Here is an 8400-nt window from a genome sequence, read left to right on the forward strand (position 1 = left end):
CCGCAGGGCTACAAAGAACCGCTAACCGCGAAATATGGATATCCAACTAGTTTGCCCCGCAGGGTCTACAAAGAACCGCTAACCGCGAAATATGGATATTCTACTAGTTTGACCCTCGGCTTCTAAAAACCACTCACCCCGAAATATGGATATCCAACTAGTTTGCCCCGCAGGGCTACAAAGCACCATTAACCGCGAAATATGGATATCCAACTAGTTCACCTCGCATGGCTACAAAGAACCACTTAGCGCGCAATATTTTTATACCTCAAAAAAAGAATTAATATCTACCAAAAAACGTTTCAAAACGTAAAAAGCGGCCAAAGTTTAAAAATCTTTCCTGTGTGGCTTTTCACCCTTTTTTAAACTTGGTCCCATTTATGAAAGTTTTAAAGACCCATACGAAGTCATTTATAGGCTACTTGTTGGTTTTCTTAGTTGTCAATGTTTATTTTGTAGAGCAAATGAATTAATGTTCGTGCGTAATTGAAGTTTTTTCCGTATAGACGTTATAATGTATTTTGTAGCAAATACTCACTTTGTTAAATTCTTCATCGTCATGTGCGATTCTGCGCCTTATGTACAGATGTAGGGCCTATATGTAGCAGGTTGACACACAGTCAATTTGCTAAGTATATATAATACTCTACTACTCTTTATGATCACGCAATATAATAAAACATAAACCTTGAAATGTTTTTGATAATACATACGGTAGCCAACGTCATATTGCACCGCTTTCGAACAGTCTTAAACCTATAAGAGTACATTGTTGCATGTAAAAATTAGGACTCATTCTTCATGTTAATACTACTTTACTAAATGGGACCAAGTTTAAAAAAGGGTGAAAAGCCACACAGGAAAGATTTTTTAAACTTTGGCCGCTTTTACGTTTTGAAACGTTTTTGGTAGATTGACTATGCACAGAACATTTATGGAAAAAAAGTTTGGATGAATCATAATTCAAACTGGAACCATTTGATACCAACTAATAGTTTTCATCATTCATGATATTTAAAAGAAGCAAAAAGCACTGCGTCGGCCGGGAATCGAACCCGGGACAATTGCTTGGAAGGCAACTATGTTAACCACTACACCACCGACGCTTGAATGCACAAATTGAAGACTTTTGCTTATAAAGCCAAAGGTTGCTGATTATGCACCATGACTGTAATTTGTACGTCAAATAATATAAATGACGCATGCTATTATTTTATAACACATATTTTAGTTTTACCTGGTATACGGGGTTAAAAAGTAAACTGGTTTATGTGTAAAATAGCTGAGTTGTTTATACGACATAATCAAAATCGATTTACGTATTAGCAGGGATATGAAACAGGCAGTACTGGAACTTTGGTGTGTTTACGTAGAGTGCAGTTTAAAAGAGAATGAAAGTGTTAATATTGGAGTATAGCGTTCTGAAAATACCAGTAATTTCCAGATAATGTGGATATTAATATTTTCAGTCATGTCAGTTGTTAACAAACACATGCATGTGTTTAAAAAGTGTTACAGAAACCTAAATATTTCTATTTGCAGCGTAGAAGTTAATGACGAGCTTATTAATGTGGTGATTAAGTCACTCTAAATTATTATAAGGCAGCTTACTGTCAAACAGTTATTTCCATTCATTATCAGAGACTAATTGTTAATATTGTTAACCCCATGCCAAAATAACATACCACTCCCTATGGGCTACACATACATTTTTCTTTTGAAAAATGGTTATTGACTGCCCTGTATGTATATAATCTCAAGTGAAAAAGGTTCTTGAAAATTGAAAGATGCCCAAAATGAGTCTTTCTGATCTTTATAGCACTTTTTTCTGACTGAGTTAGTTGTAGGGCATGACTTCACCGAGTTGAAATTCTTAACACCCCCACCCTCGTTGAAGACCCCAACTGACCCTCGATTACTAATTACTAGCGGTGTTTGCACTCAAATATTGAGATAAATAGAGAGGACATACAAAAGGAATGGTATGGGTTCTACAAAGGAGATCCGAAGAATTGATATAAAGAGGTGTTTAATAGTTGCGCCCCATGTTCATGATCCTTTATTGGGAGGCGGAAAATGCCCACAACTTATAGTACTCAATTTTAGCGTTGCAGTTTTTTTTCATCTGGACAAACATGAATCGATATTAGGAAGTCAGCGGCATTCCCTATTTCCTATTTAAACGTATACAATACAGTCTCCTCATGTGAAACAACGATATACCCCATTCGAGGTATAAATACAATATTCGCTGGTAGATTAGTTCAACTGTATGCCAAAACGTCTGAATGGCGTATAATATTTACCTTCAACACGAGCTCTGGTCATACGTGTTTATACGCGCGTATACTGCTTTTCCTGTAACGATTGTGCTAGTTGAGTTATTTTATACGACTCCAACACAATCGGGATGTATAAAGTATATTTGACGTATGTACTTGGAACATAAACATGCAATTTCCTGATATGCTCTGATATGCTGATATGCAAAGATAATGAGGGCGTAAATGATACACCACGCTGATTTCTACGACAGTAAGCGTGTTTGACGTACACATATTCGTGATATTACGAATATGACGTTCCAACGTTTACGCGAGGCAATGAATGCTATCTCATGCTATCATGCTATCCTCTGATACGCGAAGTGGTATACAATAGGAATATTTGACGTATACTTCAAAAAAGTAATAAACATTTTTCTTTATCCAACGAATCTCGCTTAGATCGTGATGACTACAATAGATTCAAAGATCATACGACTCCACAATTTGTAAATAACGTATGAAATAGACCTGAAACACACAGCACCAATGTGCGGCTTATAGATATTCTCCCAATCTTTCTCATTAGATCGTACGACAATAAGGCAACACAGCAGCATGACTCGATGCAAATGTGAACTTACACATAATTTGAATGCCAATTTGGGTGTAAATCATACTAATACAATTTGATGTCATTCTTTCGAAGTGCGAATGTGAAAACTATAATAAACCTACTCTCGATTACAGAAAACATGAATTAAAACAGAGAAGGTTAGGAGAGTGGATTTAGTCTATCCGCCAGTCCTAAGGCCGTTTCACGGCCCTCCAGGAGATGGTACTTCAAATACATGTAGCTAATTTATAAACTGTCAGTATATATATAAATTACAGATTCATGTAAATGCCTTATTGTCTTAAATACACGGCTTTCGGCTGAACCACTAGCAGGCTATATGGTTAACACATATGACAAAGGTACCAAAATCTAAATTTTGATGATTTTTATGATCGTCCGGATGGACCTTTAAAGATTCATTTGCAAATGTTATCTTAAGAATGCCAAAATGACTTGGTCAAGTCTACTTGGTGAGTAATCTTGACAAGACTACATTGAATATGATGTCGACATGCTCAGATTATTTAACTCACCATAAATATTGCACAGCCCCTAAACTAAGTGTTGGCAGGAGCATCAAGTTCATCCTATTTTGCCATTTTTTGTTGCTGTGGTAGAGGTGTTTCTCACAGCCACATTTTCAGGACGCTGACCCCTTTATATGAGTGTATTGTGGAGGGAATAGTGACACTCTGGCAAAGAATCAGATTGAGTGTACTGGTTGCCAGAAAGTAGGGGCAAGGTGAGAACTTATATGACAATTTGGGGAAGAAGAGCAGAACTTGGCACCACTTTATCACCCAACCCAGGCTGGTCTGGAAGCATGTCTGAAGGATGGCGGCTGACTGGATTCAGATGTGCAGATTGGAATAGATTATTATTATTATTATTATTATTATTATTATTATTATTATTATTATTATTATTATTATTATTATTATTATTATTATTATTATTATTATTATTATTATTATTATTATTATTATTATTATTATTATTATTATTATTATTATTATTATTATTATTATTATTATTATTATTATTATTATTATTATTATTATTATTTTATTTAGGATAATTTAACCACTGGTTACATCATTGAGCAATATAAAATGTTACCAAAAATTACCAAACTTTAACCCAAACTTAATAACGTGATAATATAATCATATTCACTACCGCATCATGTAAAATGATTACAAATTCTCTTTCAGGATCCTCGACGTTTTGATGTGAAAGCAATACAATCGATCAATCACCCAACAATACGCAAAGTACGGCTTCTTAAAAAAAGACTGCGTCGGCCGGGAATCGAAACCGGGCCAATGGCTTGGAAGGCAACTACACCAGGCACAAAAAGAAACTCGTAAGTTATATTCACCCTTGCTGTTCAATAACTTGATAATTTTGAATTATTCTGAAATATACATTTTGTTAATTGGACTTTTCTTTCTCATTTGACATCCTGTTCGTTCGGAACATTGAGCAAGAATTGACCAAGATATGCGCCTCCAAACTCTCAAACCCCAAAATGAAAAGTTGTAATTTTAACGATTCAATTGTGCCTGTTACACTGTGTGCTTTATTGATTGGCACGATGCGTTCCCATTGAAAATCGTTGAAAATGCAACTTTTGATTTTGGGGTTTGAGGCTTTGAAGGCAAATATCTTGGTCAATTCTTGTTCGTTTTTCACAAATAGGGTGTCAAATGAGAAAGCAAAGTCCAATTAACAAAATGTATATTTCAGAATAATCCAAAATTATCAAGTTATTGAACAGCAAGGATGAATATAACTGACGAGTTTCTTTTGTGCCTGGTGTATGTTAATCACTACACCACCGACGCGACGCCTCTGACAGCAGAGAATGCAAGTTTTCTAATATTTTCAATTGACTATGCACAGAACATTTATGGAAAAAAAGTTTGGATGAATCATAATTCAAACTGGAACCATTTGATACCAACTAATAGTTTTTAATCATTCATGATATTTAAAAGAAGCAAAAGCACTGCGTCGGCCGGGAATCGAACCCGGGACAATTGCTTGGAAGGCAACTATGTTAACCACTACACCACCGACGCTTGAATGCACAAATTGAAGACTTTTGCTTATAAAGCCAAAGGTTGCTGATTATGCACCATGACTGTAATTTGTACGTCAAATAATATAAATGACGCATGCTATTATTTTATAACACATATTTTAGTTTTACCTGGTATACGGGGTTAAAAAGTAAACTGGTTTATGTGTAAAATAGCTGAGTTGTTTATACGACATAATCAAAATCGATTTACGTATTAGCAGGGATATGAAACAGGCAGTACTGGAACTTTGGTGTGTTTACGTAGAGTGCAGTTTAAAAGAGAATGAAAGTGTTAATATTGGAGTATAGCGTTCTGAAAATACCAGTAATTTCCAGATAATGTGGATATTAATATTTCCCTGTAATATTTTCAGTCATGTCAGTTGTTAACAAACACATGCATGTGTTTAAAAAGTGTTACAGAAACCTAAATATTTCTATTTGCAGCGTAGAAGTTAATGACGAGCTTATTAATGTGGTGATTAAGTCACTCTGAATATTATAAGGCAGCTTACTGTCAAACAGTTATTTCCATTCATTATCAGAGACTAATTGTTAATATTGTTAACCCCTTACCAAAATAACATACCACTCCACATGTGCTACATACATTTTTTTTTTGAAAAATGGTTATTGGCTGCCCTGTATGTATATAATCTCAAGTGAAAAAGGTTCTTGAAAATTGAAAGATGCCCAAAATGAGTCTTTCTGATCTTTATAGCACTTTTTTTTCTGATTGAGTTAGTTGTAGGGCATGACTTCACCGAGTTGAAATTCTGAACCCCCCCACCCTCGTTGAAGACCCCAACTGACCCTCGATTACTAGCGGTGTTTGCACTCAAATATTGAGATAAATAGAGCGGACACACAGAAGGAATGGCATGGGTTCTACAAGGGAGATCCGAAGAATTGATACAAAGAGGTACTACTGCTAGGTGTTATTTCCGCCCCATGTTCGTGATCCTTTCTTGGGAGATGGAAAATGCCCACAACTTATAACTTAGCGTTGCATTTTTTTTTTTTTTAATCTGGACAAACATGAATCGATATTAATAGGAAGTCAGCGGCATTCCCTATTTCGTATTTCAACGTACAATACAGTCTCCACTTGTGACACAGCGATATACCCCCCATTCGAGGTAATACACTATTCGTTGGTAGATTAGTTCAACTGTATGCCAAAACGTCTGAATGGCGTATAATATTTACCTTCAACACGAGTTCTGATCATACGTGTTTATACGCGCGTATACTGCTTTTCCAGTAATGATTGTGCTAGTTGAGTTATTTTACACGACTCCAACACAATCGGGATTGTATAAAGTATATTTGACGTATGTATTTGGAACATAACACGAAATTTCCTGATACGCAAAGTGAATGAGCGTAAATGATACACCACGCTGATTTCTACGACAGTAAACGTGTTTGCCGTACATATATTCGTGATATTACGTATAATGATGTTCCAACGTTTACGCGAGGCAATGCTAGCCTTTATGGTGATTGAGTTATATGACACAACTTCACGAGACAAAATGAAAGGCGTATATAAAGGGAGAATGTAATACAGAACGCTGAGAATGGACATCGAGAATGGACATGGTCGAATTATACAATTCGGCTAGTTTACGGCAGGAATGACTTGCGATGTATTTTCTTTAAACCTACACAAATTGAATGCTGATCTACCATATCGTAGTGTCATCCACAAGAATGACTTGGTCAAGTCTACTTGGTGAGTAATCTTGACAAGTATACATTAGAATGAATATGATGTCGACATGTTCAGATTATTTAACTCACCATAAATATTGCACAGCCCCTAAACTAAGTGTTGGCAGGAGCATCAAGTTCATCATATTTTGCCATTTTTGTTGTTGTGGTAGAGGTGTTTCTCACAGCCACATTTTCAGGATGCTGACCCCCTTTATATGAGTGTATTGTGGAGGGAATAGTGACACTCTGGCAAAGAATCAGATTGAGTGTACTGGTTGCCAGAAAGTAGGGGCAAGGTGAGAACTTATATGACAATTTGGGGAAGAAGAGCAGAACTTGATCACCCACCCAGGCTGGTCTGGAAGCATGTCTGAAGGATGGAGGCTGGCTGGATTCAGATGTGCCGATTGATAAATGATTATTATTATTATTATTATTATTATTTAAAACACGTATACTCGTAGTAAGGGGTGTAAAATAGTTTCATAACTGCTAAAAGTTAAGATTTAAAGGTGAAATATTAACGTTATCAATCTCAATGAACATAATAACCCATAATAATAGCGTAATTAGATTAAAGCTATTTATAGATCAAAGACATACAAGTAGTTTAAAAACTACTTGCATGTCTTTGATCCAAAAGGAACTGAAACAACTAAATGAAACTATGATGTCAGCTGACGAAAAAGCTGTAAATCGCATCAGCTGTATGATGATGACTTGAGGACTGCTAAATGTCACAATATCAATTTTTAATAATAAAATTTGCATTATATCGCGAATTTCAACAAATCAAATCTTTTAGAAGCTATCCGATCCATTACGTGGGGGGCACTCAGCTTTAGAAATGTCGGTATGTGCCTGTCAATAGACCCCTCTTCTGAAGTCAAATATACACGATCGCGATGACCCCCTTTCTTAAAAGTCATACCCTTTTTTAGGTACGGCTCCTAATGAGCCCCTTTTTTTCTAGAATTGTATCATCAAAATGCTAAAGAATAATGCGGAAACTTTCAAATTCTCTTATTTCAGCAAATTTGCATTGAAATTTGGAACAAGAAATAGAATTTGCTTCATATTTTCTACATTTTTTATCCGGCGACCCTTTTTGGAATTTTATACCCAATGATCCCATATTTTCAAATATTATGCCCAACGACCCCCTTTTTTCATTTTGTTTGTACCCAGTAACACCCCTTCTTGTACCGATCTACTTCGCGACGCCAGTAGGCATATAACATCGCCCTCCCTCTCGGCACTCTGCCTATCCCCCGGCTACGCTGTTTGCGTGACCCTAAGTTATGTTTTAATATAATGTTAATTTTATCTCATAAAAGTAACACCAAATAAGACTCTAATATTTCGCCAAGTCTAGCGTGTAGGCCTATTATTTTGAATGCTACCGTTCTACTTTCAGTATCCGTTTAACAGTGTTTTTAATTTTCAAATAGTTTGTGAATTTGAATACCATCGTTTTACTTTTCGTATTCGTTTAACATTGTTTGTAATGTTCAAATAGTTTGTGATTTTAGTACATTCATATGTTATAAACTCTGAAAACCTAACTCGAAAATCGTAACTCGAAACTCGAAAATCGTAACTCGAAACTCGAAAATCGTAACTCGAAACTCGAAAATCGTAACTCGAAACTCGAAAATCGTAACTCGAAACTCGAAAACCAAACTCGAAACTCGAAACTCGAACTCGAAACT

General features: G+C 35.8%; 2 non-coding genes across 2 annotated transcripts; both read right to left on the bottom strand.

The window, feature by feature from the left end:
* Positions 1–1034: 1034 nt before the first annotated feature.
* On the bottom strand, positions 1035–1106 carry Trnag-ucc (transfer RNA glycine (anticodon UCC)). The gene has a single exon. It is a non-coding gene; the product is annotated as a tRNA-Gly (tRNA).
* A 3789-nt stretch (positions 1107–4895) lies between these two features.
* Positions 4896–4967, bottom strand: Trnag-ucc (transfer RNA glycine (anticodon UCC)). The gene has a single exon. It is a non-coding gene; the product is annotated as a tRNA-Gly (tRNA).
* Between the last annotated feature and the right edge of the window lie 3433 nt (positions 4968–8400).

The sequence above is a fragment of the Amphiura filiformis genome, chromosome 2 (assembly GCF_039555335.1).
Source record: "Amphiura filiformis chromosome 2, Afil_fr2py, whole genome shotgun sequence".
Lineage (NCBI taxonomy): Eukaryota > Metazoa > Echinodermata > Ophiuroidea > Amphilepidida > Amphiuridae > Amphiura > Amphiura filiformis.